General features: G+C 34.5%; 1 long non-coding RNA gene across 1 annotated transcript; it reads right to left on the bottom strand.

Moving 5' to 3' along the window:
• Positions 1–20565: 20565 nt before the first annotated feature.
• On the bottom strand, positions 20566–24049 carry LOC126980164 (uncharacterized). The gene is made up of 6 exons (XR_007732963.1): positions 23711–24049; positions 23107–23310; positions 22761–22844; positions 22051–22119; positions 21528–21617; positions 20566–20783 (listed from the first exon to the last, which is right to left on the bottom strand). It is a non-coding gene; the product is annotated as an uncharacterized LOC126980164 (long non-coding RNA).
• Between the last annotated feature and the right edge of the window lie 117 nt (positions 24050–24166).

Here is a 24166-nt window from a genome sequence, read left to right as displayed (position 1 = left end):
CACCACCGGAACTCAGTATAATTGCATAAAATTCTTTGGAGAACAATTTACCGGAAAAGTCAAAAAGTCGCTACATATCTACATATGAAGAATTGATTGCGTGGAGAGAAGAGAAAAATGCAAATAGATTTTCAGAAAATGTTATGTTGGCATACTTCTTCGAGCTTGTACCTTACACGTTCGCAAAGCTACGACGGCGTATGCGACCTGGAAAAATTTAAAAATCGCTTACGAGGACTAGGGTATCAACAACAGATGCAGACTAGGCTGGTGAGCCTTAAACTTGATATATTTAATTCGATAACTGAATATGTAACAGAGATAATGCGAGTAGCTAATTAACTCTCAGATATGGGTAAAGAAATTGATGACGAATTATTAGCAGCACTGATGCTACAGGGGTTACCGAAGGAGTATACACCCATGAGGTTGGCGTTAAGGAATACCAGCACGGAGCTAACAACTGATTTTATAAAAACTAAATTGCTGCAACTAGTTGGCACCAAAGTTTGCGCAATCCAGGGTGTTGCAGGCCCAAGTTCGGCACTTACTACTACTAAATATCATAAGAAGTTTGTTCAGAGGAATAAGCAAAAGAAGACGGTGAAGTGCTTTATCTGCGAGGGACCGCATAAAGCCTGTGATTGTCCACATAATCCTCAGCAGTCGAATACCAGTCATGGCGACGGCGACGGCACTGAGCGCAGCGAAACAAGAGAAATCTCCTCTCGACGAATGGATTCTAGATTCTGGAGCATCAGCACATATAAGCTATAGAAAGTACTAGATGAGCGATTTTGTAAAGAATGACAAGAAGGTGGAAGTATGCTGTGTAAATGGTGGTAAAGTATATGGAGAAGGTTTTGGTAATGTAGAGAATGTTGCGCTTGACGTCAAGTCAAGTCAGTGTCAAGACTGTCATGTATGTACCAGATCTTGCTTCTAACTTGAGAGAACTGACAACGGCGGTGAATACCTCAACGCGAGAGTCGGTGCATTGCTGAAGGACCATGAAATTAAGCATGAATTAACAATTACTTTTACGCCCGAACAAAACGGAGTAGCCGAACGTGTGAATTGAAAATGAACAGGAAGCTGGAATACCTACTCGGTACTGGGCAGAGGCGACCAATACCGCAGTCTACTTGAAGGATAGGAGCCCAACTTTAGCTGTAAGAGAGATGACGCCAAAAGAGGCATGGACAGGACAAAAATCGGTTTATTTATTTATCGGTTCTTAGTCATCTCAAACTGTTCGGATGTAAGGCGTACCTACATGCACTTTCCAGATCAGAAGGGAACAAAATGGGATCCGAAAAGTTTGGAGATGATCTCCATAATTTTTCATAGGTGACAAACAAAAAAAATGTAATGACAGCAAGAATTCTTTTTAACTATGAATTTACAAGTGATAGTAATGATACTGCACTGGCACTGCATTGTAATGGGCAGGGCGGATCAATTGGAGGAGAACGCCTTGTTAATCTTGTCAATGTTTCTCATGCAAAAGGTAGAAAATATTCACAGCTATAATCGAAAACGCGATTTATTTCCTTAAAACCTATATTATGTACTTCAATGAAAGAAAAATTCGTTTACATTGTACATACATTCATTCATGTGCAAATTCCAATCTTTGTAAAACATTTTTCATGAATAGACCGCAATTAAGCCAATCGGGCGTATTCAGTGTTTCTTCATTTCTCACACGATTTGCTTTGCCCGCCACGACGCTCGCAACCTTAAAGGCCGGAACGCATTAACGCGGCGCTGCGCAGCGCTGCACTGCGCGGCATTAAGCGTCAAAATATTATTTCAACCAATTTGTATGGAACATGTCGCACCAGAGCGGCGCTGCACTGCGCGTCGCGGCAGAGTTGCCTCCGAGAGAATATTTTGACGCGCAGTGCAGCGACGCTCAGTGCGACACAGCAGGCGGCTCGTCGCTTCAGTATGCATACTGTTAATTGTTAATTTGATAGAATTTTGTCTTATAATTTAATTAATTTCAATAACTAAATAAAAATAATTTGATTATTAATTTTATTAGTTTAATTTAATAAATTAATAATTTTATTGTATTCATTTATATTGGATGCATACCATTACAAACTAATTTATTTTGTATATTCCAGCCATTGTAATGTAATACTCTATTGATTGAAAAGAGTGGCCGTTGTGTTTCTTCATTCTTGTATGTTCTTTTCAAGAGCTCTACTTTTTCCGAAACATTATGGTAGATTCAGTACTTTAAAAGAAATATTTATAGTGACGATTGAAAAGCGCTGAGTTTAAGCCTAATTGAAAAAAGATTTTTTGACTTTGAAATCTTTTTTTTTCTCATTCGTTAATAGGTTCTTCTTCTGCACACAATAAAGAAATAATGACCTAATCCTCGTCACTATCGCTCATCTTGTAATGTTGCTCGCACGCAAACTGAATAGACCGACCATTGCCTGGTCAGGGGGCCTACTCCTAAAATCGATATTCGATACATCGTGGCATTAGTCGTGTCGAATCCTACTCTTAGTTACATCGTATTCAATGTCGAAACGATGATTGAACGAACGAAACATTATTCGATATTATCGGTCCTAACCCTACTATTAATTGAAAATGTCAGAGACGAATATTCGAATTTCACAATTAATCAAACGTCACTTTTACGATAATCTCAACGACACCTTCTAGGCTGTCGATGCTAATATCGTTTCAAGTTGTATAGATATATTTGCCATAGAATATACATACTTAATAAATATTATTGAAATAATTATATGTGAATTACTATTCAACAGGATTTTTTTACTACTAAGTCATTTAAGTCATTTTGTTGATCGTTAATGCGTAGAAATAATGCAAATGGCTGCCTGAGAAATAGGAAGTCGACGAGAAGGGTTGAGTTACTTTTTTTACATTTTACTATCCTCGAGTTTTGCATTATTTATTCAATTTTAAATGGTTATATTATATTCATTACATATTTTTTTAACATTTACATTATGTGTTAATGATACCCAATCAAATCAACCAAAAAATCAAAATCAAATCAAAAATTTATTTATTTAGCATTTTAGTAAATAGTATTTGAAGGACTTCCCTTTTAAGTTCGCAGAACCTGTGTTAGGGAAGACCGCTCTTTCCAACGGATAAGAATGCTTACACATTTAACAAAAACATAAATTATACTTAAATAAACCAATCTTAGGTATAAAATAAACAAATTAAAAATTGTTTCAATATTGAAGGTAGATTAATATTTGCGTGGCTCACACTAAACTTGTAAATAATATACCTACACAAAACACTTGTCATCGTCTCAAGAATGTGCGACCACTGTAACTATGAATTAAGGTAATTTGTAGTTTTACGAATATTTATATAATAGTAAAATGTTTAAAGTACGATATTTAGATAACAAGCAAATTACAGCAAGCGAAATTTAATTATCTATTCATATAATATACTATACTATAATTACAACAAAATTAATTATTAATTTTGTGTATATTTAAGATTTTATTTGCGGTATTGTATAATTTAGTAGCCTGTGCATTAAATTGTTTAGACACAAATTTAGTTTTAGTAAATTTACATTTAACTACTGTATTTTTTTTTACGTTTATTGAAAATCAAAGGATCTATAGATTTACTTATGTGTATTTTAGTATGCATTGCAATATATATAATTTTCTTACGGATAAAAGGTCCGCATCTTCATATAATTTTGTGGTATCATACAGACGATTTTTGCTTAGCATATATTTAATTATTGCTCTCTGTGCTCGTTCTATGCTTAAAAATTGAGTTTTAAAAGTACCTTCCCAGATTCTTATACAATATAGAAGGATAGATTGTATCAGAGATGTATATATATACTTAATAAGTTTGATATCACAGACGTTACGTAGGCGTTTGAATATCCAGATCCAGTTTGTGGCATGGTCCTTAACTATGTTTTGACTTTTGACACTTAACAGCGACGTAGCACAGATAATGTTTAGGTTTGAACATATTTCATTCATACTAAATCGTAAAAAAATCAAAATATTAGTCTATGGTAACGATAAACGATGAGGAATTCGAACATTTCTTAGAGTGGGGTAGTTGCGATATATTCGAAGTATTAACGTATCGTTCCGAATGTATCGTTGTCGATTTTGCGAGTAGTTTGGCACTACAAGTCAGCAGATTGGGATAGGATGCGTTCCTTTTTTGCATCCTACCGTTGGGGCAAGGTTCGTTTCCCTTCGGATGATCCTAGTGCCTGCGCCGTTGCAGTAGCCGATGTGATACTGCAGGGCATGGATATTTTTATACCAAGCTCTGTAGTACCGATCGGTGGCAGATCACAGCCCTGGTTCGATGCGTCAGTTAAAGCAGCATCTGACTGCAAAAAACAGGCGTATCGAACTTGGGTTACGGCGCTGGGCACAAAGGATCCGAACTGCAAAGTTCTTAAGAGGAAATATAACCGTGCCTCCAGATTTTTTAAGCGGCAAATCGCCTGTGAGAAGTCTAAGCACATTGTCAAAATCGGCGAGCAGCTTTCCAGTTACCCGACCGGAACACGCAAGTTCTGGTCGTTGTCGAAAGCTTCTCTTGGTAACTTCAACCAGCCGTCCATGCCGCCGTTGCACATGAGGAATGACACCCTGGCCCATACGGCAAAAGAGAAAGCCGAGCTCCCGCGGTGTCAGAGCTCTATGCCTGAAGTACAGTTCAGACAGAAAACTGTTAGGCGAGCTCTGTTTTCGTTGGACGTCAGGAAGTCGAGCGGACCGGATGGCATTTCTCCAAACGTGCTTAGAACGTGTGCCCCTGAGTTGACGCCGGTGCTAACGCGTTTATTCCGGCACGCTTATTCCAAAGGCGTAGTCCCTGACTCATGGAAGTCAGCCCTTGTCCATCCGATCCAAAAAAAAGGAGACAGTTCGGATCCGGCGAACTACAGGCCTATTGCTATCACCTCCCTGCTCTCCAAAATCATGGAGAGCATAATTAGCCGCCAGCTTTTAGTATACCTAGAGGGTCACCAGTTGATCAACGACCGACAGTACGGCTTTCGCCATGGACGGTCGGCAGGTGATCTTCTGGTATACCTAACACATAGATGGGCGGCGGCTATTGAAAGCAAGGGGGAAGGTCTGGCAGTTAGCCTGGATATAGCGAAGGCCTTTGATCGTGTATGGCACAAGGCGCTCTTCTCAAAACTTCCATCATTTGGGCTTCCCGAGACCTTGTGCAAGTGGCCCTCCAGCTTCCTCCTCCATCCTGTAATGCGTTTCGGCCTTAAATGTAATTTCATGGAATAATGTTATAATCTAAATATACTGGAAATACTATTACAAAGTTGACTATAATAAAACAATTAAAAAAACTATGCATTTTTTTTAAATTTACGAGTGTTCCGGATCTTATATATAATACTTTGATCAGCACTTACTATTAATATATTATTGTGTATTTACCATCTTGTTTTGTAGGTTTTTCAGCCTATGTGAATACTAAATATAACATAGTTAGATTTTAAGTTCTCGTGTAATTGAATTGTAATAATTGTTTATGAGAATAAATACCTTAACCATAACCTATACATATTATATACTGTGTTCTGCTTAATTACTATATAATTATAAAAAACTATTTATTTATTGCTCCAATAAGATGAGTATCAGTACATTTTCTTAATCACTTACATACATATTATATCTATATTTTAGGTCACCACGTACACAAAAAAATAATAATTGAGGAGTTTCAATTTATTTTCTTTTGTCAAGATCAATATTTTTTCTAACTAAATAATGAATATGTAATGAATATAATATAACCATTTAAAATTGAATAAATAATGCAAAACTCGAGGATAATAAAATGTAAAAAAAAGTAACTCAACCCTTTTCGTCGACTTCCTATTTCTCAGGCAGCCACTTGCATTATTTCTACGCATAAACGATCAACAAAATGACTTAAATGACTAAGTAGTAACAAAATCCTGTTGAATAGTAAATCACATATAATTATTTCAATAATATTTATTAAGTATGTATTAAAGTAGTAAGTATTCTATGGCAAATATATCTATACAACTTGAAACGATATTAGCATCGACAGCCTAGAAGGTGTCGTTGAGATTATCGTAAAAGTGACGTTTGATTAATTGTGAAATTCGAATATTCGTCTCTGACATTTTCAATTAAGAGTAGGGTTAGGACCGATAATATCGAATAATGTTTCGTTCGTTCAATCATCGTTTCGACATTGAATACGATGTAACTAAGAGTAGGATTCGACACGACTAATGCCACGATGTATCGAATATCGATTTTAGGAGTAGGCCCCCTGACCAGGCAATGGTCGGTCTATTCAGTTTGCGTGCGAGCAACATTACAAGATGAGCGATAGTGACGAGGATTAGGTCATTATTTCTTTATTGTGTGCAGAAGAAGAACCTATTAACGAATGAGAAAAAAAAAAGATTTCAAGGTCAAAAAATCTTTTTTCAATTAGGCTTAAACTCAGCGCTTTTCAATCGTCACTATAAATATTTCTTTTAAAGTACTGAATCTACCATAATGTTTCGGAAAAAGTAGAGCTCTTGAAAAGAACATACAAGAATGAAGAAACACAACGGCCACTCTTTTCAATCAATAGAGTATTACATTACAATGGCTGGAATATACAAAATAAATTAGTTTGTAATGGTATGCATCCAATATAAATGAATACAATAAAATTATTAATTTATTAAATTAAACTAATAAAATTAATAATCAAATTATTTTTATTTAGTTATTGAAATTAATTAAATTATAAGACAAAATTCTATCAAATTAACAATTAACAGTATGCATACTGAAGCGACGAGCCGCCTGCTGTGTCGCACTGAGCGTCGCTGCACTGCGCGTCAAAATATTCTCTCGGAGGCAACTCTGCCGCGACGCGCAGTGCAGCGCCGCTCTGGTGCGACATGTTCCATACAAATTGGTTGAAATAATATTTTGACGCTTAATGCCGCGCAGTGCAGCGCTGCGCAGCGCCGCGTTAATGCATTCCGTTAATAATAAATTACGTGCGATCTGAGGTCGGGAAGTGGAAAGGGGGGGGGAGTGATTTAGGGTAATAATAATAAAACATTATTTAGTTAGAAAAAATATTGATCTTGACAAGAGAAAATAAATTGAGGAGTTTAACAACGATATTTTTTTCTACAGTACTCAATATAAATTATACTAAGGCACTATTTTAAATATAGATTAATGAATGACTAGCTGATGCCCCGCGACTTTGTCCGCGTACACACAGGACTCAGCACGAAGTAGCGGCATTTCAATTAAGTTTTTAAACAAAAGAACACTTCTGACATAATATGCTCTCGCCATACATTTTGTAATCAATGATGTGTTCTTCAAAGTCGTAGTACATTTTTTTTTCTTAAAGTATAATATAGCCAAAGTCACCCGGGGATAATTTAGCTTCCCAGCAGTGAAATAATTTTATAAATAGGTTGAATAGTTTCGGAGCCTATTCTATGCAAACAAGCAAACAATCAAATTTTTGCTCTTTTTAATATTAGTATACATAAGTGGCAGCAATATAGCTTTTGCATAAAAAATCATAATATTATCGTATCTGTTCATTACATAATTAGTGATGCGAAGCTAAAAAATTTGTTTTAAAATTATTTGGATGTCTGTTCATGGACAATGCAATCAGAAACTGGTACACCTCCTAGTAATATAAGAGTTAACACTTTAAATATATTTATTTATTCCAATTTCAGAATCCAATCAAGTACGCTCAATCAATCAGTCACAATTCAAGTAAAAAACATAGTATATACGCACAAAATCTTAGCTAGTTCTTAGTTAGGGTCACCTGGAAATTGTCCAGCATTGTGATTTATTGTAAGAGTTCTATTAACATCGACCGGCGATCAATATGACGAGAGGAGGACCTGCATACAGCCTAAATCTTTATGTTAGATATATATTATACGTATAAAAATTTCGTGTCCGTTGTTTGCGATGAACTCCTAAGTTACTCAACAGATTGTAATAATTTTTTTCTAACTGTGAGCAGTTTGATCCAACTTGAGAGATAAGATACTTTTTTATTTCGATTCGTGACCCTTATTATTTTTTATTTCAAATTTTAATTCTGTATGAATATTTCTATGATATCAATTTTGGCGCACAGAGTCAAGTTTGACTGTTCTGCTGCCAAGAACAAGTAAAAAACTAAGAAGTTAAAAATGCAATAATATTTTTAATTGTTGAACTTCTGTAAAATATAGATTTAATAATCAATCAACAAAATAAATAAAAATTTAATAATAAGGCATTTGTTAGGTGAAGCCAAGCAAAGTGCTAGTATAGTGTAGGCTTTTATTATATAATATGATATTTATTCTTTCTAATTTCAATTCTGTATGAATATTTTTATGAGATAATTTTTGGGGCACAGTTAGATTGATCTGCTGTCTCTTCGTTCAAAAGTTACTCTATGGACTTCATTCCATTCCAAGAAAGAACAGGTAAAAATTAAAAACTAAAAAGTTAAAAACTCAATAATTATTAATTTATTATAATTGTTTATCTTCTATAAAGTATAATTGAATTATTAATGGTGATGATGAATCAACAAAATAAATTAAATTCTAAAAACAATTTGTTTAGGTAAGGCCAAGTAAAGTAAGTTGTAAGTGCTAGTACAGATATTCAGATAGTGTTAGCTTTGACATTTATTTGTAACTAGCTGACCCGACAGACGTTGTTCTGTTGTATAATAAATATAATATTGTTTTTAAAGGAATCTGTCAATAATATATCATAACATCAAAAATTACTTCGTAAGATATGCACCCTGCTGTCGTAATGAAATTGTTTCACAGCAGAACTGTCAAACCGTCAATAAATTCTCTCATAGAAATTATGTATGGACACATCAAAGGAAAATCAAATTTGTTGTTTTTATTTAATTTAGCAGCAGGTGGAATCCTACTTAGTTCAAAAATATCGAAAAATTTGATTCTATTTATAGGCAATAAATATATATAGCGCGCTCTAACCTTTCATATCAGCTTCAATTAGCGCCATCTTCTGTTGAATAGAAGCAAGATTGTCTGTTTATTTTCAATCACAAATTTTTCTGTTATGAATGGTACACCTGCCATGAAATCAACGTCTAATAAATATATCAACATTTATTAAGGTACTATTTTTTTATTAGCCTAAGGGACCCCTGGCTGGGCAAAGGCCTCCCCTGTATCACTCCATGTTTTTACCCGTACCGAGGCACCCAATGCGTGACGACCTGTGCCCATTGGTCTGTGTGCGTCCCACATACATACCCAGTCCAGATCCACATTAGCCTGGTGGTTTTATCTCCCACATCAGAAATGTCAGTGCTGGAGCGCAGTTCCGTATTTACTAATTAAATGCACAATAAAAATAATATTTGATTTTTTTGTTTATTTTAAATCTGTTTTTTATCTGGCGATGATGAAACTAGTGATCCAGCTGTATACTGTCTCATTTAATTTTATTTAAAAATATTTTTATGTAACTCATCACAATAAAATTATTGTATAATAAATTAATCTTAGCGTGATGTTAATTAATTTTAATATTATGAATTAGGATTAGGTATATAAGTAAAATGTATATGCAGCTAGCGCGTATGTCACAATAATGATATATTTATTATTATTTATAGACTTACAATATAATATCGTATAGACAAACAAAGCGTGCGAGGGAGAGGAACATCTTTTATGGTTTTTTTTTATGAAAATTATAAGGGAGGAGACGAGCAAGACGTTCAGTTCATAGTATTTGATACGCCCATTACAATGCAGTGCCGCTCAGGATACTTGAAAAACCCAAAAATTCTGAGCGGCACTACAATGGCGCCCGTCACCTTGAGACATAAGATGTTAAGTCTCATTTGCCGAGTAATTACACTAGCTACGGCGCCCTTCAGACTGAAACACAGTAATCTTTACACATAACTGCTTCACGGTAGACATAGGCGCCGTTGTGGTACCCATAGTCTTGCTGGCATCCTGTGCTAGACTATGAGTATCAAGATACAGAAGGTTAGCGAATTAAGCGTGACTGTAACAGAATTTGATTGAGAAGTCGTCGTGAACAGTCAGCCACTAGCTAACGCACACATTCACATATCAAAATTGGTGACGCATTCTCGGGCTGCCAGTTCTTCTATACGCTAGTATGTTCTAAGTCCTTGGATATTTCAATAACAGCGTACAGCTGAGCCGAGGTTCTTGCCATTTTGGAGAATCCCCCTTTGCTGTTCTATAAAAATACAGCTTGCAGCAATGTTTGATATTGGTATTAAGTTTAAATTATGGAGTGTAAAAGTTATGTGAGTTGTTGTATAAACATTATTTACCAAATGGTAAACCGAACGCTTTTTTTTAGAGGAGGTAAATACTTTTACGTATTGAAAACCCCGAAACGGGGCCCATATGTCGGCCTCGACCCAAATACCCTATCCACTAAAAACCTCCTCTATGCTGTCAGCTCTGAAGGCTTTTACAGCGACATAGGACGTGTGCCTTGGAGGTTGCAAAAACTACGCAACAACAGTCGCGGGGCGTCTCCTAAGGAGGCTCGAACCTCGGACGGGCTGTGGGAAGGAGAGAGAATGAAGAAGAAGATAAAATTATTAAGATGAAAACATGAGAAGAAACACTCGCTGGCGAGTGCGGTGATGTATTGTGTAATGTATGTAAGTTTTTTTTTCTGAGGGGACAAACAAACTATAAGTTTACTGCAGTGCTAATGTAATTGTTTGTCCGAGGTAGACGTAGGTACTCGTCAACAATTTCGAGAATACAGTTCCCAATTGTTATGGGAGTAGGTGCGACATGGACATTTGACATGATCTTCGTCTTATCCATGTTCATTTTCAGACTTACTCCTTGGGAAGCTGTATTGAGGCCATCGAGCATATGACTTAAGTCTTCCATGGTCTCTGCCATGATAACGATATCGCCTTCGAATCGAAGGTGGCTGATGTATTCGCTGTTGATGTTGATGTCCAGTCCGTTCCAGTCCAGAAGCTTAAAGACATCTTCTAACGCAGCGGTGAACAGCTTGGGCGATATGACATCGCCTTGTCTGATTTCCCGCTGCAGTCGAATAGGCTTCGAGATCTGATCCTGGAGACGGACTGACATGCTGGCGTTTCTATACAAACACTTCAACGCTTCGATATATCGGTAATCAATGTGGCACCTCTGGAGAGACTGAAGCACCGCCCAGGTTTCGATCGAATCAAAGGCTTTCTCATGGTCCACGCCAAGCATAGTGGCTGTTTATACTTTATATATGTGGTCTATGGTGCTGAAGCCTTTTCGGAATCCGGCTTGTTCGGCAGGCTGGAAGTCATCGAGCCTGCGCACGAGACGATTCGTGATAACCCTAGAAAACAGCTTATATACATGGCTCAGAAGTGATATGGGCCTATAGTTCTACAAAAGCATTTTATCGCCCTTTTTGAAGAACAGCACCACTATACTTCTGTGCCATGCTTGCGGCGTTTTGCCCTCGAGGATGACGGAATTGAATAGTTTCTGGAGGGTCTTAAGTACGGGGGTACCACCAGGTCTCAGAAGCTCAGCTGTAATTCCATCATTACCCGACGCCTTGTTGTTTGTACGCTGTTTTAGGATACAAATCTCGTACAGGCTGACGTCTGGGATATCTTCGGTATAGTGTCGGGTTAATTTGGCTCTTAGGTCTTCAGCCTTGTTGGTAACAGGTGTCCGTGCGGACGTGTATAACTTCTCAACTTCCCTCAAAAGTTCGAGTTTAGACGAAACGACCTAGCCGTCACCCGTCTTTAGCTGTGTCAGTTGGCTCTGCCCAATAGACAAATCTCGTGCGAATAATCATCAATCTATTATATCAATACTTGTGAAATATTAAGATTATTATACGGCCATATTTGCTACCAACAATCAATATAAAATCAATTTTAATTAAACCGTCAGAACATATGGGAGACGAACACGCTGCCGTCTTATGACGTCAGCAGGAACGGGCCAGACTCGTCCAGGTTAATTACCACATTCGCACAGAATACCAGCGTGAAGTAGCGACCTAGTGCCGCTATGTTTTGCATATGTTAATGTTGAGAACCGAAGCCCATCACCCCCACCCGTAACCTAGAATATGTCAGCGGTACTCAAAGAGATTTTACCCGCCTCTGGTAGAGCCATAGCAAAAGACCCATAATCTATCCGGCATCATGTGCATCGGATCGCCTTCCGCTGGTATATAATAATTCATATCTCTTTTCGAGCGATTATTCATTAGTTACTTAGAAATTAAATTTGATTTTATGGTTGCATGCAGAATTCGTGCAGTGAAGTATCTACAGTGAAGATAAGTGGAATACGTCTGCACTGCCACAACACTGCACTGCACTTGCATGACTCAAATGCAAGCGTAGTAGCTGTAGTTATTTATTAGCATTGCCCTTCTGACCTAACAACTAGAGGTAAAATAACTTTGAACGCACGGTACCATCGTCTAAATTGATTTATGACCCACTTTGCTAATAATTCTTTTAAAACCATAAAAACAGTTAGGTATTCTTCCCTATTGTGTTGCTGTGTGTGTGTGTGTGTTGAATCAAAGTACTCTGTGATATGAATAAAAATGCGTTATTACTGATCAATGATCAATGCATTATGCAATTGGACCCTTTGTTATCTCTGCACCAGATATGTTAAATTATGATATTTATTATTTTTATGATAGATAAAGCGGTTATGTTTAAATGAATGAATTTTAATGAATTTAGTCCATAATCCTAATTCTTTTAGAAAAATCATTTCACTCTCTTCAACAGAAGGTCACGTAGTTCCCAATCATTCTTCTGGCTTAATTTCTGGTAACATGTGGGCCTGGATACATGCTGGAAGTGTAAGCGAACTTGTTGAATTTTTTGTATATATTTTTAATTATTATACTAAACTCATCATAACGCTATGAACTATGTCGATTCGTTTGGAACGTGAAGAAGTGCCAGCATTCTCCTATGATCAAGAAAACTGTTGGGTGCATATTCCCAGAATTGTCTCAAATTGCTTTGCCCAGCATGAAATTGAATTTACTCTTATTCCATGGCCGACAAAGTCCCCAGATCTTAATATAATTAATCAATTTGTGGGGTGAGATGGTTCAAATATGGGATGTTGGGACAACAGAAACTAAGGAGAGAACTAAAGAAGCAATTGAGCTGCTGGCTGTATATAATATTTTTCGCCATTCCTAGTGCTTGGCGATCAACAAAAACTCTTTTTTTTTGGAACGGAACCTCATGGCCTCGGGATCAGTATTTATTAAAATATAAAAAATAACAAAGGATCACCACTTCAGTATTATTGCGATAACACGAGCGCTATAACGAATCTGTTATCATTTCATTAGACACTGACCGTTTATGATAAATAGATTGTGTGAATTTCCACAAAAAGATGGTAAAACAATAATTGGTAGACTGTCACTGTGCTGTTAGTGTCTAATGAAATGATAATAGTTACTTAGGATATGTATGTTAAAGCGAATCTCAACCTACTTGTTTATTATGACTATAGGAAAATGGTAAGTCACGATTCAAATAATATGTTGATAGTACATACAGATCCATCCCTAGTCTGTGGTACATATAAACTGGCAGCCATGTTTTGTTATCAAAACTGTAATCGTTATGGCCTTATTTCAATGACGTTCTATACATAATATCATTCCCAGTCTGATAACGGAACGGCAAAAGTGTGCTGAAAGACAATGTAAGCACACTTTTCTACTTAGTCGTGTGTCAGCTGTGTGTCAATCAACAAACCTAAGAGTGCTATAAAAAGTGCTTAAATAATACATTAACGACTCAAAAAACAATGGTATGACTTATCATCAGTAAGGTTATTTCATTTATATAAGATTGATATGCAAAAAGCGTAAGTAATTTAATAAAATTAATATTTTTCATTAAATATGGTATTATTATTGACAAGCCCCCAGAGAAGATCCGCTTGTCAGAATGGGACAGATGAAAGGACACAGTCAGAAATGAAAACATTAGAGTCGCTCTTTTCAACCAACTTCAAAAAAGGAGGAGATTCTCAATTCATCGGTATGTTTGTTACCTCAGAAGTTTCGACTAGGTGAACCGATTTTGATAATTATTTTTAATTATATTTGAAATCTGGTGCTTCACGTGTGGTCCCATTGTAATTTGGTCCAAATCTGACATTGGTAACCATGAGAAAACATAAAAGTCTTAAGGCTATAAATATGTGCGCAACAAATCTACGAATAACTCAATATCGCGCCAACTGATTTCGTTAACTCTTTTTTGATTGGAAAGGATATACTTCAAAGGTAATTTGGTGATAGTTTGGTTAGGTTCTGCTTATGAGATCCATGACAAAGTAACGAAACTCTTCAATTCTTAGGAGCAAATAAATGATACTAGGCCGAATCTTTTAAATGCTATCCGGATATTTGAGTCACCTACCATAACGTCATTATGGTCAACTAATTGTCGTGTGATGATCAATGGAACTCCTTAATGACTTACATTAAGGGTGCGATCTGTGGCAGAACTGTCTGTAAAAATATTGCAATTTGCTTACGTCATTGCTGCACTGCAAAAATTAGTAGATCTTCACAAATTTTGACGAATTATTAGTTAGTGTACTTCAGATTCACTAAAAATCGAAATATATAAATAAAATTTACAAAATATCAACCGACTTCAAAGATACTATTCCAAAACAATAGAAATAATATGCACTAAAAAGTATAAAAATAATTGTTTTGTATGAGGTGCATTGTCTATGTGTATAGAACTTCATTGCCTTTTCAGATATCAAAATTCAGATCCATAGCTTGACTACTCATTGTTCTTGATATAATTTTCCTCTAGTTGGTTGGCCTTATGGCCAATACCAATTAACCAGGCCATAAACTCAAAAAAAAAATCCTTTTTTTTGGGTTTATTAAATTTCAAGAAAAAGAGCCCGAAAGTTGTATAAGAAAGGCGCCAAAATTTTAATTGCATTTGTAAAATAATATTTTATTTGTATATTTTGTATATTTCTTTCTAAATATATCATATATTTTGTAAATAGTTACAAGATAATAAGTGTATAGTGTAAATTGAAAATGGGAGGTGTTAAAAAGCGGAAAAAAGACCCTCCTGATGGACCGCTACTAGAAAACTCTTCGGATTCTGATGAAGATTTAATCACAAAATACAAAGTCTATGAGGTTCCAGGATACACCAGATAGTACCCGGAAAATAGCCAGAAATCGGAATATATCGTATTTTTATCACATTCAGACGAAAGAAAATCATTTGCTGACAAAGATAGGCTAGCCATTTCCCATGCCATTCGCAAGCATTGCATCACTGGAATCCTGCACCTAAAATCCATCAACAGATACAAAATAGGAATTACATTCGATCTATCAAATAATGCCAATGTATTTCTACGGAACAAAAAATTATTAGAAGAGATTGACCTAAAAGCCACAATTCCAGCAATTGACACCGAGGTGACCGGCGTGCTCACCTCCGTCCCCATGGACCTATCAAACAAGAGAATATCTGCTCTTATTGGCAGCTCAAGGAATATAATACAAGTTAGGCGTTTCATGCGTCGTGTAAGGAGAGAGGACGGTGCGGCCTCGTACCAGCCCACTCAGACCGTCGCTGTGACGTTCGCATCAACAGAGTTACCTCAGTATGTATACCTTGACTCTTGGAGACACGAGGTAAGCGTTTACGTTCCTCCAGTGAAACAATGTCTGCATTGCCTGAAGTTTGGTCACATCGCTAAGTATTGTAGGAATGCAGAGGTATGTTCCATATGTGCACAAAATCACAATTTTAAAATGTGTAAAGAAGACAGTAAAAATGCCAAATGTGCGAACTGTGGTGGAAATCATATCGCCATTTCAAATACATGCCCGCAGAAAAAATATTAAGATAGAAGAAAATAAAATTAAGTCAAAAGCTACTAAATATTTAGATTTATTCCATGAAAATTCGTTCCCTCAATTAACTATGCGTAATATAGGAACACAAATTCAAAATTTAACAAAATCAGATTTTTTCATGAACATTTTAACAAACACTATCACAAAAATTGTATTGAATCAAAAAGACAATACAATAAATTCATCATCCATTAAAGAAATTCTTCAACAAACATTCAGAAACAGTACTTCTACTTCTAATAATGGATCTTCTTAATATTATGCAGTGGAATGCTCAGAGCATTATCAGTAATAAACTGCATCTAACACAATATCTTTATGATCATAATATACATGTAGCAATAATATCAGAAACTTGGTTATCACCTGATAAACAATTTAATATCAAAGGATATCAAATAGAAAGAAACAACATTCGTAACAAACACAATGGCGTAGCTATTTTAATTCATAATTGTATAGATTACAGAAAAATACATACATATTCTGATAATTCCCTGCAAAACATCTGTGTTAGAATTACTTTAAATAAAAGAGAATTAAGTATTGTAAGTTTTTATTGTCCTACAAATTGTACACCATCCTTTGATAAACATAAATTCCAATCTTTATTTAGAATCAGTGCCTGAACCCATGATATTTGCTGGTGACTTCAATGCTCATCACACATCATGGGGATGTTATTCTGTTAATTCGAGAGGTAGAGATATTTTGGAGATTGTTGATGATAATAATCTGGTTTTACTTAATAGCGGTGAAGTGACTACAGTTGGTTCTTTGTCATGGCGTCCAAATGCTCTTGATTTAACTTTGGTTTCTCCATCATTGGCTCTATTGTGTGATTGGTCTGTGCATAACGATTCACTTGGCAGCTATCATCTTCCTGTAATTGTTGAAGTTTTTGTAAATAATAATGTAAATAATGATTTACCAAACAATAATTGTAACATATGACTACCCATTTACCCAAATTTTTAAATGGAAGATTGGAAAATATATGAACAAAATGTAGATGTAGAATTGTCTAAGTTACAGGGTCAAAGTTTTACTCCATTGGAGGCTTATGATGTATTTTGTAAAATCCTTCTTTCTGCAATTGATAAGTCTCTACCAAATCATAATTTGTTTATTTCTTCGCCTTCTAGTAATAATCCCAACAGGAAGTTGGCTAAGAAGCCTGCTCTCCCCTGGTGGAATAAAAAATGTTTAGAAGCTGTTCAAAAATCTAAGTCTGCATACCTTAATTTTAAGAATAATCCATTAGATGAAACATTTATAGAGTTTAAAAGATTACAAGCTTTTAAAAAACTTACTTTGAAAACAGAGAGATTGAATAGTTGGGTTGAATTGTGTAATTCCTTTAACAGGTGTACTCCTCTGTCAAGAATCTGGAATTATATGCGGAAATTTAATAAGACATATACTTCTAATAATAATGGTGATAGTTGGGTTCAAGATTTTCTGCGGAAGTATACTCAAGACTATGTACATAATAATTCAATTTTTTCCTCTGTCAGTAATACAAATTCTGTAAATAGCTTTTTAATCAAACCCTTTTCAATAGAAGAGTTAATGTCTGCTATATATTCTAGGAAGGATAGTGCTTTTGGTTTTGATGGTATTCCTTACATTATGTTGAAAAAGATTAGCAAAAAGGGGTTACACTTTTTTCATGAAATATTAAATAATCTGTGGTTAAACAATGATATACCCCATTCATGGAAATCTGATTGTCTAATACCCATATTAAAACCAGATAAAACTCGGTCAAATCCAGATTCTTATCATCCTATTGCATTGACATCATGTGTTGGCAAAATTTTTGAGCAACTAATAAAACAAAGATTGGAATTTTATGTAGAACAAAATGGTATTTTACCTGCTAATCAATTTGGTTTTCGAAGAGGAACATCGGCTCGTGAAAGTATCTGTCAGTTACAGCTTGATATCCAAAATAGTCTAAATAATAAGAATTTTTTGATGTTTGTCTTCTTTGATGTTGCTAGTGCTTTTAATAGTGTGAATATAGATATACTTTGCTCTGAATTGCTTTATGTTGGAATTCCAAACAAAATAATAAACTGGATTCATAAATTCTTGACTGAAAGGGAAGTTTATGTTAAGTTTAATGGTCAATTATATGGTCTAAGGTTTGCATCTGTTGGAGTTTGCCAAGGAGGGATACTCTCTCCATTAATTTTTATCTTGTATATCCGACGTTTAAATCAGATTTTGGGTTCAGAAGTCAAAAATCTCCAATTTGCCGATGACTTGGTTGTCTATTCATCTAATATTACTAACATTCTTAACAAGTCCTTGGAGGGTCTGTATACATACTTTACTTATTTGAATCTAGATATCAGTGCATTAAAATGTAAATTGATAGTTTTTGGAAAGGCAAGTAATTTTATTCCTTCTGTAAATTACAATAAAGTTTCTATTCCTGTTTCTCAAGAAGCTAAGTTTTTAGGTGTAACTTTTACCAACAAATTATCTTGGAGAAAATACATAGAATTAATAAGTTCCAGAGCTAATAAAGCATTTAATGTCCTAAAATCTTTATGTGCAACATCTTGGGGAGCTGATCCCAAAATTTTGTTGCTTCTGTATAAATCTTTGATCCGTAGTCATTTTGAATATGGTTTTCTCTGTTTTGCTAATAATACTAGGTTGGTAGATATCTTAAATAAAATACAAAATAAAAGCTTGAGACTCATTACAGGTGCATTTAAAAGTACTCCTATCAATGTGATGCAAGTAGAGTGTAAACTTCCTCCATTAACTATAAGATTCTCTTACTTAAAAGAAAGATTCTTATTAAAGCTGTTTAGTAAGAATAATAACCACCTGTTTTCAAACATGAAACTTTGTAATCCACCATCAATTCACAATCCTATTTATATACTACAGGGCTTTCCTCAATATTTAAGTTTTCTTGAAACTCTACAAATTCATCATTCACCTCTTCTTCCATGCTATCTGAGTAGCTTCAACAGTAAATTTCCAGCTATGAATGTGATAATTGATCATAGCTTATCTTCAAAAGAAGATGTATATTGTAAGTTTTCTGAGTTTTATGATCATAGATTCCTTTACACTGATGGGTCTAAAACTGAGTCTGCAGTCTCATTTGCTATTTTTGATGGTTTATTAAATTCTGGTATAGGATATAAAATAAATTCAAATGCAAGTATATTCACAGCTGAGGCTGTAGCTATCCTTGCAGCCTTGAAACACATAAAGCATAAAAATAATGGGTGTTGTGAATGGCTAATAGTCGGTGATAGCATGAGTGTTCTTGAAAATCTAAAAAATAACAAGTTTAATGCTAACACTAATTATTTTATTTATTTAATTAAAGAGTCTTGGCTGGATCTATTAACTGTGCATAATATTAAGGTTTTATTTATGTGGGTTCCATCACATGTTGGTGTATTAGGAAATGAGAAGGTTGACTTCTTAGCCAGGAATATAACAAATAATTCAATAAATATCCCTGACTCTAGTAGTCATCTCAATATATCTATACCATATACAGATGTAGCCCCTCTTTTAAAAATAAGGTTAATTAACATATGGAAAAGGCATTGGAATCATACAGTCCAAATTGAAAACAAAGGTTTATGGTATGCTGCACATAATGTTCCTATTGGAACTACGCCTTGGTTTTGTAAAGGTATTACTTACGAAATATATAATAGAAAGTTTTACACCATTCTTTCACGGCTTCGTTTTGGACACTGTCGTTTAAATTATCACCTCTTTCGTCTCAAAATGGTACCAGGTCCACATTGTGATCACTGTAACTCCCAAGCAGAGCAAACTCTGTGCCACTTATTCTTCGATTGCTCATCCTTTGACATTCAGCGCCTTGTGTTAATGGATGAGCTAATTGAAATATATGGTAATCCTGATTTGGTACCGCGCTCCATCCAGGCTCTGATTGTAAATAGTTCGACATATAAACCTTTGTTTAAATTTATTATTAATACAGTTGGACAAATTTAGCTTGTACATAAATTATATTTCATGTAATAATTATAATATTAAATTTAAGATTTTATATAATAAGTTATATTAAGTTTGTATATTTTTTTATGCTGTATCATTATATTTTTTGATCTATGATATTTTTAATGTAACTTTAATGTACAATAATTGTTCAGAATGTTCAGCAAAGAGTATAATAATATATAGGGAAAAGAGAGCCCTCTCTACGCATTATGAGCTGTCTATTTGAAAACTAGCGCCATCTGAAGATTGGCCCCGAAAATAACTATAATATAATATTAGCTCGAAATTATGAAATTCATTTTTAATGTTGTGACGCAATTAAATAACTAACTCTACTTTTTAATGCAATATTTGCAATTTTTTACCATGTTGAAATTGCGCGTAGAGTTAGTTATTTAATTTTGCCACAACATAGAACATAAAGGATAGGATTTAGTAGTGTTGGTATTTGAAAATTTAGTAATTGAAATTATTGGGTGAGAGAAATAAAAAGCAATGTTTCCATATTACTTTTTATTTTTATAATGTTTATGTTTATCATAATATTGTTGGGGAGCTGTTTTTGTTTCGTCTTCACCCACATAATATGTTAATTTTCCGAACAAAATTCGATTGATCAATCTGCACCACCTTTTAACCTTGCTTTGAAAGATTGTCCTTTTTTTCGCAAGCGCGATATTTCTGCTTGAAGATGCTTGATCTTTGTGCACTGTGGAGCCATTAGATCTGTGAAAGAATGTTTAATTTACAAATTGTATAGTATAATATATGTATTATATGGTATTAAATAAATGAACAATATGAAAAGGGATTTAGTCTTAAAGTCTATATATATAAAAAAGAATTGCTGTTTGTTAGTCTTGCTAAAACTTGAGAATGACTGGATCGATTTGGCTAATTTCAGTCTTGAATATTTTTGGAAGTCAACTAAAGGTTTTTATAAGAAGAAGAATTTAATATGTACAGCACGACGTCTGTCGGGTCAGCTAGTAATGAATAAAAATATATTCAAAATTTCATTCCCACACGGACATTAGCTGTTCTCAATCCTATCAGGTACCAATGCAACCTTCATCAAAAAAGACATTTGGCTCAATAGTCTTATGTCATGTCATGCATTAATCTGCAGTTATAAAATTACTGTCACATTTATGGTTAATCTTTGTTAAATAAAGACCTTTCGAATTTCTTATTATGTTTAATTTCTTATGAGTGTTGTAATATTACATAAAAGCACGCCATTGTCAGGTGTGCTACTCCCTAACTTTGACTCACATTCTACAAAATAAATGATGGGCCATTACAAGAATCTTGCTGATTTTTGTCCCCAGCTCCGGGACTATGAGGGAACTACTTTGCCCACCAAGACAAAAGATCATAAACTATGCCAAATTTCATACAAATTTATTCAGAACTTTTTGAATAAAAAAGTATAAAAACAATATTTTCAAAAGAAATCAGAATTAATACCTTTTCCAGCTGTTCCTTTAGGCTTGCTAATAAAACTATAATTATGTTCCAGCATCAAGCACCTTGCTGAAGTAAATTGTTGAGATGCATCTGAAATTGGAAATAATACTGATGTAGTTTGTTGCCCACTTTGTCGGAGTGAATTTTAACTATACTTTTCAAATCATTTCAATCAGACGATAATGGAGAAAAATAAAAATAAAACCAAAAATCAAATCATAATGAAGTAGCACTCAGAAAATATAGAACCAGGGCAGCATTTCTTAAGAGTCTAGAGCTCAAATTAAATCACAAGTTGAAATAAGCTGTAAAACAAAACCATTATAGAAAAAATGACATACCTACACTACTCACAAAATTTAAAATCACATTTTTTTTTATGGTTTAGTTGTGTATAATAGATAGAAATATATAATATTATATATTATTTTGGTATGTGTTCAAAACAAAATATAATAATTAATTTATATATTTATTATTATTCATAATAGCCAACAAATTGAAAAAAATATGTGAATTTTACCTGCAGCTACAGGTAGGAATGTTGTTGAAGTTGATGCTTTTTCTAAAATAAAGTTTCTCACATATGGCTCTGTAAAAATTAAACATAATAATAGATTAATGATTATTTATTATTTGTATGCCACAGAGAACCGGAGAACTTATGTAAATGAAATGAAATTATGAAGACTAAATTATATGAAAACATGACATTAAGACCAAGATCAAATGTGGGATTTTCAATCAATAACATTTTATGGGCCCAAGATTTTAAAATTACAACCAAGAAATACATCAAAATTTTGTATGTGTATGTCCATAAATATCAATAATTTTAAGAAAAAACATAAAAGACATGGGATTAAAAGCAGAACAAAATCAAATTGTCAATGCCCATTTCTAGGCTAAATTTTGACAGATTTTTATCAGCAAGCCTTTATATTCTTTCTGAATATATTATTCGAAATAGGATATAATATCACTTACAGAAAGTCAATACTACATATTGGAAAAAGTATACCTCAGACCTGAGAAGTAAGGGCATAAGATACTCAGCGGGCTTAATTTTTTGCATAAAAATACGGTAACAATGTTAAATCATACAATAAAATTTATTATTTAATACCCTGAGGGTGGCCGCTCCATGCCATTTCTGTGGTATCATTAAGAATGTCACTTATGTTATAGTAGTAACCTTTACGACATTGTAAATAAGTTTTAAAAATTATTTACCTGAACAGTCTTGCTGTATTATTGTAGGCAGTAAATGTTGTGTGGATGAATCTTGTCCTAAGATTACTTGACTCTGTAGTTGTCCTGAAAAATAATGTGAATATGTAAAGATTATGTTTCATTATTAAATGATTATCATTGATAATGAACCAGTTTCAGCTAGAAATGGAACCATTGAATTTTGTAATCACAACTGTGTAAGAAAATCAGGTGTTTCCAGAATGATACAATATACCTTCAAAAAAACCATCAACTCAACAAAGAATCTTAGTGGTGTGACTAAATCTGACAGAATAAGGAATAGAATCGAATATTAACTCAATATGTTTTAAATTAGGGGACTTACCAGGCAGATGAAGCATCGGAACTGCCAATGTGCTTAGCCGTTGATTACGATTTCTGTGTCTGCCAGAAAAGTGTATATCACAAATTCTCTTCTTCTTATAACATTCAAAATCAGATGTTTAAGGGTTTCCACCAACAAGAATGACCCAAGTTTTAAACTGCTCAGGAAATTTGACAGCATCTGGGAAATGATGCATTGGAATCTCTGAAAATAATAAATAACATTATTAAATAAATTGAGTGAACCATTAGATAAATTGTGATAACCTAGTGTTATGACCATTGGGCTAGTATTAGATTTTGGACTCATATATTGACTTTTCTCTTGATAAAAATAGTGTCAGAAGCCAGCACAGTTGTCAATTATTATTAAACCATATAAGTTAGGGAAAGTCTGAAGTCTGACATAAGGGGATTGGAGTTTAATCTTTGGGGCAAAATACAGAAAACCGGTATGTTTATAATAGTTTTAACCATGATTGCAAATTCAATCTACGGACCGGTAGTAGAACCTGAGAGTAGAACAAACCTTATATGATACTTTATTTATCACAAGATTAGTCAATAAACTATACTGTTAAGATTTAAGAGAATATTTTACTTACCACGGAGCGCACAATCGAAAGCACAACGTCTCGGCATTACACCAAAGTTCATAAATTCCACAAACAAAAGTGTCCCTATCACATAAAGTAGAAATTCACAGAATGTGGAGATTTTTGGAGTGAATTCGCAACAGCAAGGCGGAGGAAAACAAGGCTCGACTCGACGCACTTACACTTTGATTTCAATACCAAAAATATGCAAAATGGAAAACACGAGAGTAGCCGCCATTTTATGACCAGTGGGCAGGTTTCAAAGCGAGTGACAGCTGACAAAGCTTTAATTTTGGGGCCAACTATCAGATGGCACTACAGTTTTCTGAAAACATCTCTATAGGGCGACTGTCCCACCCCTGATGTTCAGGTTAGTTTCTGTCAGTGTTGACAAATGCTAAAGGATATGACTATCGGATTTGACTTATAGCATTATATTATGGCTATTCCAAAATGACTAATGAA

This window comes from Leptidea sinapis, chromosome 5 (genome assembly GCF_905404315.1).
Source record: "Leptidea sinapis chromosome 5, ilLepSina1.1, whole genome shotgun sequence".
NCBI classification, from domain to species: Eukaryota; Metazoa; Arthropoda; class Insecta; order Lepidoptera; family Pieridae; genus Leptidea; species Leptidea sinapis.
This window is presented reverse-complemented; position numbering and strand designations above follow the sequence as displayed.